Source organism: Phalacrocorax aristotelis, chromosome 11, assembly GCF_949628215.1.
Source record: "Phalacrocorax aristotelis chromosome 11, bGulAri2.1, whole genome shotgun sequence".
NCBI lineage: Eukaryota > Metazoa > Chordata > Aves > Suliformes > Phalacrocoracidae > Phalacrocorax > Phalacrocorax aristotelis.
The window spans coordinates 407,483-420,604 of NC_134286.1; the positions used below are offsets into that span (position 1 = coordinate 407,483).

A 13,122-nucleotide genomic window follows, 5' to 3' on the forward strand; every position below is an offset into this window, starting at 1 on the left:
CTGTTCCAATTTATTCATGCCCTGGAGCATCCCTTCCAGGGTCCCCAGGAGGGACCTGCCCGCAGGTTGCTGGGCAGAGCACGGGGCAGCCGGGCAGGCGGAGGCATTTGCAGACAAGTGGGTGTCCCTGGGGTCAGAAAGGCCCCGAGAAAGGTGTGGGAGAGGCCAGCTGATAGGAGAGCAAATAGTTTGGCTGCCTCCGTGGAAAAGTACCTGGTCTGTTTTGTTTCCCAGGTTCGTGATGAAGGATAAGGATTTAGGAGAAAGGGAGGGAGAGCTGCAGTTAATCCACTGATTAACCTGGGGAGAGATAGGCAGATGCTAAATCAAAGAAGAAGGGCAAGAGGGAGAAGTCAGAACCACCAACCCAAAGAACAGCAGAGGACGGGGATGGCTCAGCTCCCGTGAGGTTTCAAATGCAGGGGCGAAGACCATGGGGCAACCAAAGGGCAAGGTTAGAAACACCACAGAAAGCCAGAGGAGCCTCAGGAGAGAGCAGGGGCAAAAAGGGGAGCAGGGTGTGAGTTCCCAGAGGGAAATTCCAGGGATGTTCTGGCACTTCATCTGCTGAAGTGGGGTGGTTGGCTGATAGATTGTGGCTGAGGACCCCAGCCAGGGGGCTGCCAAACCTTTCCTTGAAGATGCTGGGCTGGACGGCAATGACATCTGCAGGACCCCCAGTCTCATAGCAATAGGGGTAGGGCAAATCCCCAACTCCGCAAATACATCTGATTCGGGATGGATTTGGAATCAGATCCAAGCTTTGGGGACTGGGCCCGATGCACGGCGGGGTGAGAGCCTGCGGGAGATAAGGGCATATCCAGTTTCGTGGGATCTGGCAGAGCTCGGGCTGCGAAAAGCCGCAGAGTGTGATTTGGGTTCGGCACCGCCGTGAGCAAAGTTCTCTCCTTCCTTTTAGAGCTCAGGCCTGGCAACACCATAAGCGCCGTGGGAGCAACTTAACACCACAGCTGGGTGGAGGATCCGTCCCCTGCAGAGGTGGCTTTTCACATGCCACAGCTATGAGTACGCGAGCTGGGAACATGGGTCAGGATGGAGCAACGGGGCAGATCCAGCACCAAGGTGTCCCGCAGGGGTGTCTCCACACTGGTAGGCTGCGGTGCACCCTGGGGCTGGGCTCCTCGAGCTGCTGGTCCTCGGTGGGCAGCCCCCCTGGTGTCACAGCATGGCCACCAGCTTGCTGAGTGTGCTGGATGCATCCTGGCAAAATCCACCTGCTCCGTAGCGGCGTGGGACAGATCTGCTGGCATTCCCCAGAGCCATCGGTGGTGGCAGTGGCCCTGCGGTCCCTCCAGAACCTAGCTCAGATGTTGACTCTCATGTCATTAAATATGCGCCTGGACAGAGAAAGAAAAGAATATGTAAAGAAACCCATCCTAAATCCGCTCATCCTCTCTGTGGCTAACGCTTCTCTCCTCCTGTTGTGCTGATCGATTTTATCGCTAGCACATTGCTGTCCAGTCTGCGGAGGCCAGTACGAGACGTGCGCCGCGTGCTGCGGTCAGCGCCGCTCGGCATCGCCCGGGACGCAGGGGGCTGTAGGTGTTCGTGGGGTTCGTGCGTTGCCTCCGCGCGTGCCTCCGCGCACCGTGGGCGTGCTGGTGCGTGTAATCCGTGTGCGCGCGCACACGTGGCTTTGCTTGGGTTACGATCATTACAACGTATTTACCACCGCGCATTTCACGAATACGCTATTTATACTGCAATAGAGTGTGCCATGCTTTGCATTAGTCCAGCCAAATTACAACTTCAAAGTTCTCAAATTCGGCGGGGGCTCCCCGTCTCTCCCCGGCAGTGGGGCAGGCACAGGTCTGAAAGGTTTCTTATTTATTTTGTTCGGTATGAAGTTGAGGAACAGCTTTCCATCTGGAACCATGTGAAATTTTTGCATTTGAGATATTTAACCTGACTTTAATTTGAGTTGAAACGTCTGATATTTCTGATAGTAATACCATGCCGGGGGTGCGGAGGGGGTGGGGTGGGGGAGGACCGAAGGCACCCCCCCTTCCCTCCGCAGAGGCACTCCAGCCGGTCCCTGTTAAGCGATTCCTGGCATGCGAGTGCACGGCAGACAGTAATGGAGAGCCTAATCAGATCTGGGGAGCTCCAAAATCACTGGAGCAGTGGCGGAGTAAGTGGGTGTCCACGAGAAACCCAATAGTTCTTAATTCGTTTTCCTCCTGGCCACCATCCATGCTGGGGCTGTGGGTGCCTTCGCTGGCCAGCGGCCCCCCAGCAGCGCTGCCCTCGCCCCGCGCGTGCTGCTCAGGGTGCGGGGGCTCTGCTGGGTGACCGCCGCTGGCAGAGGCTGACAAAGGCTGACAAGTCCTTCTTTTACCCCCTTTTTTCTTGTTTCTGAAATGCCAGTGAAGTGCCTCTCCAATACATTATTTAAATCAGGAGAAAATGAGGCATTTGCCATTTATATCTCATTGGGTTCATTAAAAGGTGGCTGCATCTATGCTGTGCACATGATTTACCACACTGCTCTTTTCAAAACACTGAGCAGAGAGGGACCCAGGTCTGAGATGCTGGGGAAGGCTGCGCAGGTCTTCCCAGGTGGGTTTTCTTTACTCAAACATCAGGGCAGAAAGAGGAGAGCACTGCAAAGCCTGCGTTTGGAGGCCAGCCCCAGCGAGGGCAAGCCCGTGCCGACGCCAGCCCTGCGATGGGGACCGCTAAGGTCCGGCAGCCGCGTGGAGTTGGGTTTCAGCCTCGCAAGGGTTAAACAACAGTAGTCGGGAAAATAATTGCGGAATCTAAAATTAAAGCTCCCCTGCACCCTGGCCCCTTCTTTAAACTTCAATAATGTCTTTTAAGAAAACGTTAACTTAAAGGAACATTATATTATTGCAAATCAGATTTCCTGACTCTGGTGCAGACATTGCGAACAACTCAATAATTTCACTGCAGATCCTGAGATAAGGACTGACCTTTAACCCGCTGCTCCACAGCAGGGTTTGGATGTCACAGGGATTAAGGAAATCTCCCTCCTTCCACAGAGGACCCCGACTGACTGGGGATGGGGAGGGAGGCTTGACCGGCCCGGAGCACAGGATTTGGATCAAGAGGGGCCAGAACTGACGTTGCAAACCAGGGCAGATGGAGGTGGGGGGGCAGCGGGTCGAGACCAGACACTCAGACCAAAGGCTGGGCTGGAGCTGCAGCGCTGGGGAAGAGCCTCCAGCCTCCGAAGCAGGAGTTTGTAGAGCTGCTTCCTGGCTCGAGCATTAAAAACTAGCTCGGTTGCTATAATCTGTATTAGATTTAAACTGTGCAATAAATGTTTCAGTTTATTGATGCCAGACTGCAGCCAATTACAGCTGAAGTCACCAATGGATTAGAGCATGATGAGAGACTGAATGGCTTGGGGAGGGAGCCTGGGGGGTGGTGGGGAGCTGGTCAGAGCGCACACCGGTGTCCCGGCTCCCAAGCTGCCAAGCCTTTCCTAAATAGAAACCTAGTCCAGAAAAACACATCTGCTGGTGGTATTTCAGGCCCATCAGACACGCTGCAGAGCCCTCAGGCCCTTCTGCTGAGCGTGCCTGCTCCGGAGGTGCTGGACAGGCAGAGCATGGGGCATGCAGGGCTGTGTCCATCCCAGGAGAAGGGTGGCCGGCCGTGTCCCTCTCCTTTGGTCGCACCCTGCGGGTGCCAGCGGGGTAGGAGCAGGGTGGGAGAGCCGTGCTGGAGGCATCTGCCTGGACTCTGCATCTCCATCAGGAGGTTACTTTGTCTGTTATGTAGCACCCCATGGCAATTTGGCTTTGCAAGAAGGGAATCCAGAGTACCAGGCCTTCTGCCCCTTTCCTGTCGCTTTTTTCTCTTTTTCGGCTATGCTCTGTTCTGTCCCATCCCGCCTTGTTTTCAGCCGCTTTCCTCTCTGCCCGATGGCAGCATCCTTCGTAGCGCCGCCAGGACCCGGGCTCCTCTGGCCAGCAGATGTTCCTGGCAGGTAGGAGGTCTGGGGCTGCTTTGCTGACAAGTCAGGACCACACATCAGGGCTGACTCCTCTCTGCCTCAGCTGCGGGAAGGGCAGCCGCTCTGCCATGTGTTGCCTCCACACTTGCCAAGGACAGCCTGCATTGGCCGGGGGCCTGACAAGCCACCACAGGATTGCGGCCACCCTAAACCCCAGCGAGTTCAGCGCTCAGATGTATTGCTGGTGGGAAAAAAAAACCAACCCAACAATCCAACCCAAATCCTCTTTCTCTGCAAAACAAAGATGCCACAGAAGATGAAAGGCCCCATTGCTGGAGGCAGATTCAAAAACCTCACTCCCTGGAGCAGCAGGGTCCCTCGCGGGTGACGTCCTGGTGGGATGCTCAGAGGTCAAAAGTCCAGAGTCCAAAGCAGGGAGCAGCACCACAGGCAAACCCTCACCCCTTCCCAGCTCCATAAAAGCCTGCAGTGGGGCCTACGGGTTGCTGTGCAGCGGTGAGTGGTGGGCTAAGCCCAGAAGATGATACCCATGGGGCAAACTCCTCTCTGGCTGGGATGAGTGCCAGGCTTATTGCATCCCAGGGGAGTTTTCCCTGCTCCCCATGATGGTGCTGCACTGGACCTCGAATGCCCGTGCACACTGCTGAGCCCAGCAAGACGTCGGCTGGAATAGGAAGTTAGTGTCAAAGCCAGAAGGATGCAAAAAAAAAAAAAAAGAAAAAAAAAGTGCATTTCCAGGGCCCCTGCCATGGGAGGATTAGAGTAAAACCCACAGATTTCTCAATATTTTCCTGACCCAAAGTGGTGAGTTTGTTTTGCCGTGATTTATGGGATCCTGTTACTCGCTCTTTGTGAATAGCGAGACAGTCACCGGGGATTTATTAAAACATTCACAAGTCCCAAAACTCTGTCAGATTTTTGCATGAGTAATAATTTGCCTGAAAATTTGGAGGAGAAGGCAAGTTACTTGCTACTCCTTGTTCATCACCCTGGCCGCCAGGAACGCTGCCGGCACGCAGGCAGGGAGCCGGCAGAGGGCACGTGCCTTGGGCGGCCAGCCCTGCTCGAGGAGCAGCAGAAAGCCAAAGCCAACACTTTGCAAGCAACCTGGCAGCTGAGTGTTTTTCCTCCCAGCTCTTCGGTGTGTGGGGCTAGCAGGTCCACTGGGAGGAAATCGAGTTCAGGTGACAAACATTTCGCTTCTCCCAACAGGTGCCTCGCTTGCCATTAACAGCAGGCGTCTTCAGCAGACGCCCAGCTCCATCTAGCATCAGAGCTGACCCACGGCTTATTTTCCACCACCTTAAGCTCCAAATAAACACCAAACAGACCTACATTAAAATAACATTAAGAAACAATCCAAACCATCAGGGGAAGGAAATTCCTTTTTTTTTTTTTTTAATTCAGATGGAGATTTTTTTGGTCTGAGTCCTGGCAAACAAACAGCTGAGATCAGTTCCCAATTAGGTGCTTTTGGCCTCTCGAAGCGATGAGAAATGACCTAGCTGATTTCAGTCATTTCCCCAAGCCCCTCACAAAAAAGCTCTTGCAAACTTGCAGGCTGGGGCTGAGAGCTGATGTGCTGAGTTCCTCTTGCTGCCACTGCCGCCCACTGGGCAACGACAAGCCCGAGCCCCACCTTTGTCCCCCACCCCAGCACACCCTCCCGAAAGCCAGCCGGCAGCCCGAGGCTGGGCTCCCCGGGCCTCACCAGCCAGGCTCCCCGGGGCCTCAGGGCTGACTGGGACCAGTCTGGGCATCAGAGATCTCTGAGGAAGGTCCATCAGCTGCGCGGAGTCGTTGGCGGCCGCTTTCCCCCTCGATCTGCAGCAAGTCAGGCTCCCTGTGCAGAGATGTTAATATCAAATAGTCACTTACTGGTTTTAAAGAGACTATTATGGTTTTTCTTCCTCCAGGAAAAAGACACTTAGCATTGTACTCATTAAATCTTACCTGGGGTAAAAATAGCATCTCCCAGAGAAGCCCCTGTCGCTGCGTTTTGTGCCCTTACTCCTTTTCTGCTCCAGCTTGCTAAACGCAGTTGCTTTTAAATATCTGTCACAGAAGCGACTGCCTTCTTGTGATGGCTAGATCGACCCCCGTGAAAAGCAATTTGGAAAGCAACCGGAGGAAAGGTGTTTGAGAAACGAGGCTGTGACGGCTTTTGCGCATGCTGACTCACGGACGGGGTGGGAGCACCCTCCAAAGGGCTGAAAGGGCTGCCCGCAGCACCGTCCCCGCCGGCGAGCCATGCCAGGGAATTTTGTAAGCATATCACAAATTCCTATTGGAAAAGCAGGCCGAAGAAAGGCTGCAAAATAAATAATCGCTCTCACCCGAACAGCAGCAGAAGAGGCAGTAAAACGAAATGAAAGCACTGAGCAAAGCTGTGGTGTCTAACAGGAATCCTGACCCCTGATCTCAGCTCTCCTCTTTTATGTTTTTCTGACTTCAGCACTATTGTGGGCAGATGCCTTTGAATATGATTTATTTGTTTGTCTTGGCATCCAAACAAGGAGTCCTGAGACCAGAAAAGACTATCAAGAGCCCACTTCCGAGTTCTCCTTCCCTTTCAGCCCGCGCACACACACTGCCCTGTGTGCTCTCGCAGAGGCTTTGTTACGCCAGTCAGCGGGGGGAAAGAAGCATGCAACAGTTGATCGTCTTAAAACAATACGCTTTGCTGGCCCGTGGCCCAAAGGGTTGGACTCTATTACTCCAACTGTCAGGGAAATGGGGCCGGATTCAGGCAAGGAAAGTGCCTCCGTCCAAACCCATCAATGCATTCATCACAACAAGGGCATCGAGGGGCTGCTTGCTAAATTCCTCTCTTAAGATCCCAGATCGTGCTGTCTGTGCATGCAGGGGCAAAGTCCCCCACTCTCCAGGGAGCCAGGCTGAAATCAAAACCTCACCAATAGCAAGCGGGGCGAGGAGGGCTGCGGGGTTTGGCCCAACGATGCTATCAGAAATGACTCCAACAGCTTTTTGGTGCAGTTCCAAAAGTCTTTGTTTTTCCCAGCTTTTTGCTGTTGGATTGCAGAGAATGATTTAAAGCCAGAGCCAACTATCTACCAGAATGAAACAGTTTCACAAATTGTAAGGCCAAAGGGACCATTAGATTACGCGGTCCAACCTTCTGTACAAGACAGGCCAGCTCTACTCTGTCTCATTAGTGCCTTAATGCTTGCTATTGCTGCAACCGCTTCCTTCTGCCGATAGCTCCTTTCTCTCTCCAGCCCTCTCCCAGACACCACAGTTCTCACTGTCAGCTGGGTCCAAGACTGAGGAGAAATAGTCACCTCAGGCAAAAAAAAAAAGCTTTCACCTCGGGGTCTGTGCAGAGTAACAGCTTCTGGTTCACAGGGCTCCACCGCGGGTCTTTCTGCTGCTCTACATGTGTTCACATGCTCACGTGGGGCACAGGGGTGACAACAGGGGTGGAGATGGGCTCTGTGGGAGACGTCTCTGCAGAATATATAGGCGTGATGTGCTGAGTACTGGCAGGAGGTTTATGTCCGTTTAACCCTGACTGCAAGGCAGGCGCATCTTCAACCTCACATCATCCTTCATCTGCCTAACCATCTGTGCAGGACCAGCTCTCAGAGGCCGGTCCCATTTGGAGAGCATCGTTCCTTGCAGGGCCAAGGTCCAGAGGGGACAGAGTAGTGTCCTGCTATTCCCGGTGCGTCTCCAGCTCTGCAGAAACAACTTGGAGCACAGCACAGAAGTCACCAGCTATTCCCCCATCTTCTGGCTCACACGAGACGAAGGATGAAAGCCCATGGAGGCTATTCTGCAGTGACAGCTAGTTTGCCGACCCTGAAACCCTGCCCACAAGCTGCGATGGGAACACGCTCAGCCGAGCGTGCCTGAGCGCACCTCTGGCCCCTGGCGACCTGCCTGGCGCCCCGCTCTTTGGCCCGCAGACCCAGCCCCGATGCACAGCAGCCCTAAGCGCAACCCTCACCACCACCAGCTGATGCTTTCTGGAAGCTGTGTCACGTAGTTGGGAAATGTATATTTATTTCTCTTCCTCTCTCCATAGTGTCCCCTCTCAGCTCAGGAACGTGATGCTGAATTTTCTGCCTAGAACATGCTGCTCTGTTTGAACAGGTTTTTCTATTCCCCAATCACTCACCATCTCTGCTGCATGAGATTTATTGACTTTTATTTATTTATTTTGACTTTGTCATTTTTCATTTGGGACAGAGCAATGTGCCGAGTGAAGACGGCCTGGGAAGCCCTCTGCGTGAGTCATGGCCTTAAGCCTTTGAGCTGCTTTGTTTCCTTTGGTTTAATCTCTTGACTGCAGTAAACACATTGGACAAAGCTCTGCTTGTTCGGGGATGGCCAGGGCTGGTGCTTCAGGGGGTCAGATAGCAGGGTCCAGCCACGGGTGGGAAGAAGGAGAGCAGAGCCTTTCTGCTTAGGCGGCTTAGGCTTCTCTTCCATCACCTCCAGAGATCATCATACCCTGGTGATGCTGAGACCCCAGCCTTTTGCGGCTGTTCTGGCACTGTTGGACAAGTTGAGGCTTGGGACACGAGGAATTCATGTTCCCAAGCCATATACCAGGGTGCTCATTCACAGCCCATATGGGAAACATGAATTTTGGCTCCTCGAGTTGCAGTAGCACTCCCAGTCTGTTCCTCCAGCTCTTACTCATGCGTTTCCTTTCACGCTTGAGTACCACCGGCACAGACTGCTGCTGAAAAGAGCTGCTGAGCGGCTCACGGGGAGGCTGCAGCGCTCGCCGGGGGCCAGGAGACTCCCCCGTTCACTTCTGTTCCTCAGGGAGCGGCTGGCTGGTGCACGATGACGGGGTCGGAGCTGAGCCTGCAGCTCCTGGGCGCTGGGTGTGCAGGGACTGTTGCACACCATTGCTCCAGCTCCCAGCGCGCGCACCAGCCCCTTGCAAACGCCTCCAGCCAGTGCCTTCTCTCTCCCTTCTGTCAGAGCAGCTGGCGGTGGGGCTTTTCCAAAATGGTTGGCTGCTGGCAAGGAAGTCGTGCTGGAAGAGCCTCTTCCAGATGTGCACAGCTGTGCAGACGGTACTGCCACTCCGCCCGCGGCGCTGGCCTCGCCGTGTGCCGGGCTGCGCAGGGAGCCCCTCGAGGGGACGGAGCCGGCATCTCCCAGCCCACAATGTCACCTCGTTACACGCGGTGGGGCCATCGGATGGGAGCTACAGCGGGTCGGCAGTGCTGCCAAAGCAGGCGCATCCCCAGCACGGCCCCCGGAGGCTTCGCCCTGCCTACTTCTGACGAAGTCCGGCAAGTGGGACTTCCAGTATTTCCTTTGGCAGAGGAGCCTCCAGCCTAATTATTATGTTTATATAAGCTAAGATTTCCCTGACTCGTTCTCACCCTAATGCTTCTGGTTTTGTGCTGCGTCTTTGCGTGTGACTGTTCTCCCTCCATCAGACACCTGTAGGTACCAACAACCCTCCTCTCGCCTCCCCTCTCTCCCCCACTATGTTCGCAAGAGTTAGGGTGTTTGTGCACTTACCGGCTCCCTGACCCTGCGAGGATTATGCTGCCAAACGTGTTTCAACTCTAATGCTCCAAGCGAGCATTAATTCCAGCACAAACCAAGACTGAACTGGGAAGAAGCGCCCTTGCTGGGGACGAGCAGCGTTACCCCGACGTGTCCGTTGCAGACGGCTCCTCCAGAGCAGCCGTCCTGGTACGCTTCTGTGGAGCATCTCTGAGGGCCACATCCAGCGGGGCAGGGAACTACCTGGATGCATTTGTTTGCCCCAGCAAACGCAGCACTCACCTGCAGGTCCCTCCAGACCTCTGCTCTCTCTGCAGCGTCCCCCACAGCAGCTTTCCAGCGCACTGGGGAAGGAGCCCGTGCCCAGGACACGCTTCTCCTGCCGCACACAGAAACGCAGGTTAGATATCCGTCTCACAGGAACGAATGATAGTGATTGTTTTTTCCTCTCCCTGCTTCAAATTGCTCCCAACAGAAGGGTCCCACTAATAAAGCATTGAAGACGTTGCCCATTCCGTCTCCTGAAAACTGGCTGGATGAGAGCAAAGCAGGGAGAGCAAAGCGGGGGGTCCCACCCCATGTGGATGCAGCGCACGGGGCTGGGCACGAGTGAGTGCGGAGGAAGGAGACAGTCATCGTCCCCTCGTGGAAAACAGCCCCGGGAGCAACTTCTGGGCTTCAGCCTGTGCCAAAGCATGGGGCGGAGGAGCGAGGGACCAGGGCAGTCCAAGCCGCTTCCTGTGGCTTTTCCTCGGCCGCAGCTTTGATCTATTTTTAACGAAAACTGCTGAAACGCAAGGAATCGGGTCGCTGGCCATGTGTGGCGCTTGGCAGCAGCCGGATGATGGGAGGCCAAGGGGGAGCAGGCCTCGGCCAGGCTCCTCCAGCCACCAAAGGCAGTGGCAGGCAGGGATGCGACCCCGTCACCCTCTCCTGTACCCCTCCTGCTGCCACCTGGGAGGCAGGGGCCAGGTGGGGAAGGGGACCAAAGAGGGGCCAGGTGGGGAAGAGCACCAAAGAGCTCTAAGTCATCCCCTTGGCCAGCCGGAGCCCGTTGCTTCAATGGGTTTGGGGTTTCTTTTTTTTTGTTTTAATCGCATTAGGGAAGGATGCGTTTGTTTTTTCATCTCCGGTTGTTGTGTCCCTCGGGGCCCCCTCGCTACAGCTCCTTTGTCTGTGAGCAGAAAGTACCAAAGCCTGGCCGAGAAATCCTGGAACAGGTTGTAAATCTCCGAGGCCGGCCGATTGACACACACCTGCTGGCTGCTGGTATGCAGCTGGGGAGAGGGGGAAAGGGGAAACTTGTTATTTTTTTTTTCTTTTTAATAAAACTAGCATGAGTCTCATTCAGATTTTCAAAAGAAAGCGTGTTATTGCAAAGAGGGAGGTAGCAGCAACCATTGGCGATGGCTTTCCCACCTCTTCAAAGACAGTGAGGCTGGGCTGTGTCCCGCTTCCCCCCGTGGACAGACAGCAAAAACTGGATGAAATAACAGAGATTAGGGGTGATGGCCCTCATGGGAACCGGGGCTCTGGGACCAGGAGGGGCTGTCCCGGTGCTGGGATCCCCACCTGGGGCGGGAGTAGGGGGAAGCCCATGGCACGCCGCGGGGAGGGGTCAGCGCAGCGGGACTGGTGGGCTGGTGGATAAGTGGGAGCTGGTGAAGGCTAATGGGAGCGCAGCAGAGGATAATAAACTTTACAGCAGTGGCCTGCCTGTGGAATAGGACTTTGGGGTGCGTTTTTGTTGAGTGGTTGTTTGTGACCACTCTAAACAAAAGGAATATGGTGGTTGTTCTTTTTTTTTTTTTTAATTGTGTGGGGATAAAACCCTAATACAGCAATAGCAATAGGTTTCAAACAAAAGATTTTTATTTAATTGGCATCTTTCTGCCACAGGAAAGGAAAAGAAATCTGTGCCGAATTGCAGACCCTAATAAAAGCCTCGGTTTTGGGAGTGATTCATTAACTTTACTGGGAGCGCGTTTAAAAAATAATTTAAGAAAGAAAAGAAAAAAGGGCCAAGATTTCCTGTGCCTGCCTGTAATATTAAACCTGCTTAAGCTACGAGGAGACGCCTGTGGATGTAATTGCACGTTTCCAAAAGCCTGCGTCCGCACAGCCGGCTCCAAATGGCCTCTGAAGCTGCAGTGGTTTCTTCAGCTGCAGAAGGGGCAGGAAAGGGGGGGAGAAAAAAATCTGATGGGCAGGCATTTCTGTCCCTTTTTATTTTCCCAGTGTGTGTAAGATGCAGAGTCATTCCTTTGCCCGGCTCTCTCTTTCCTGGATTCAGATTAAAACAAGCAAATGGCCACAACCCCATATGGCCAGTGGTCCCAGCACATAAGCTGCTTATTCAAGCTGAAGTTGCTTTCCCTTAAGCGCTGCAAACTGGGGCTTCTGCGTTCAGGGCTTTGCTCGGCATCCCCAGCAAATATTAATGAGGGTAAACCAATTAGGCAGCCTCTGAAGCGACGGCGTTAGGTCTCCGAAGTGTGGGGCATGGGAAGGGCAGGTGCCAGCCCGGCCATGCCATCGCCCGCCGTCACGGCTCAGCCGGGGCTTTCTGCCCGGGAAGGGCATGCGATGGATCTGGGTGATCCTCTTTCAATGGAGGCGGAATTTTTCAACAAAGCGGGTTTTTGTTGTTGTTGTTGAAAAATGCTGATGCAAGGAAATCAAAACCTTTTGTGGAAACATAACAATTTCAATGAAAACTTAGTTAGTGAGGATTTCCTCAAGTTCAGGATGGAATTTCTCATCAGAATGAGTGAGAATGATTCCAAAGCCCTGCTCTGCCCAACTCTCAGCATCTCCAGCTGACGCTGTCATGGTCGTCCCCACCATGGCCCGGTGCAGAGGGACGAGCCACGTGGCAGCATGTCCATGCAGGAGGCTCAGAGCCAAGTCTGTGCTCATCAGCCTCGAGGCGGGGGGCTCCAGGGCTGGGGGAGGCGAAATGGGAGCCAGGCAAAGGCAACAGCTCCTCTCCAAGGCACGAGTGCGGGAGGGGATGGGCCCAGCACCCCTCTGTGCTGTGTCTACATTTTCCTACTTCCACTTGAATGAACAATTGCACTCAGCTGAATCACTGGAGGGGAAAAAAGAAGCCACTGACACCCTGTAGTTAGCAATGAGAAAGCTAAATATAGCTCTTACTATGGGTTGTGTGATAGAGGAAGGAAAAAAATGAGTAGGCATGATGCTCAGTCACTTTGGTTAATCTGATTACACCCAAAAAGATTAAAGGTACATTATCCATTTCCCCGTGCTCTCTATCCTCCCAGGACACATTGCAGGGGTCTGTACCAACCCCACCGGCACCCCAGCGCCCAGGTCGGGTCCTCTGCCAGGGTCTCCTGCCTGCCTCCTCCTGCTCCAAGAGCCTTCGCCTCCTGCAGTGTTTTCCTGATGGGGTCCCAGTCTCAGATCCCACTCCCAGTGCTCTCACCCCTAATATACACATTCCTCTTATGATGCTCCCAGCCCTGGGTTCGCTCTTCCCTACCGTCCCCTCTCCACTCTGGGTCCCCCACCAAATCCAGCTCCTGTCCCCTCCTGCAGCCAGCGTGGTGCTAAGAGGCGGGAAAGGATGGGCTGGGCTCCACGGGAAGGGAGATGCCCTTGGCTGAGCCATAAACTGTGATTGTTTTTTTTCA

At 54.1% G+C, this 13,122-nt stretch overlaps 1 long non-coding RNA gene across 1 annotated transcript; it reads right to left on the reverse strand.

Annotated features, from left to right (window-relative positions):
- Positions 1-1,252: 1,252 nt before the first annotated feature.
- On the reverse strand, positions 1,253-6,326 carry LOC142063121 (uncharacterized). Its single transcript, XR_012662646.1, has 3 exons — positions 5,918-6,326; positions 5,676-5,807; positions 1,253-1,358 (listed from the first exon to the last, which is right to left on the reverse strand). It is a non-coding gene; the product is annotated as an uncharacterized LOC142063121 (long non-coding RNA).
- Positions 6,327-13,122: the final 6,796 nt, after the last annotated feature.